Source organism: Callospermophilus lateralis, chromosome 3 (genome assembly GCF_048772815.1).
Source record: "Callospermophilus lateralis isolate mCalLat2 chromosome 3, mCalLat2.hap1, whole genome shotgun sequence".
NCBI lineage: Eukaryota > Metazoa > Chordata > Mammalia > Rodentia > Sciuridae > Callospermophilus > Callospermophilus lateralis.
Genome location: NC_135307.1, coordinates 118,775,963 through 118,776,310, shown reverse-complemented (window position 1 = coordinate 118,776,310; position 348 = coordinate 118,775,963).

The following is a 348-nucleotide window of genomic DNA, read 5'->3' as shown; positions in this document are numbered from 1 at the left end:
TGGCCTCTGATCTCAAGGGACCTCCCTTGGGCTTCCATTCTTTTATTACTAGCATCACTATATTATGTGAAAATTACCTGCTCCTGTACATGTCTCCCATACTAGGGCTCCAACTCATTAAGGACAAGGAAATCATCGCTGTTGTACTCCCTGTGCCTTGCACATACCAGATGCTCCACTATTTGTAGAACACATCAGACTGAAAAGCATCCGTGGTTTTTTGAATACCAAGGATTTGGCAACAGATATAATGAAAACGCATGCAAATCATGATGAACTGTAGAACACCATATTATTATACTGCTGCTCTGGAACTGAAATATCCCCAAAATAATTAAAAACTACATG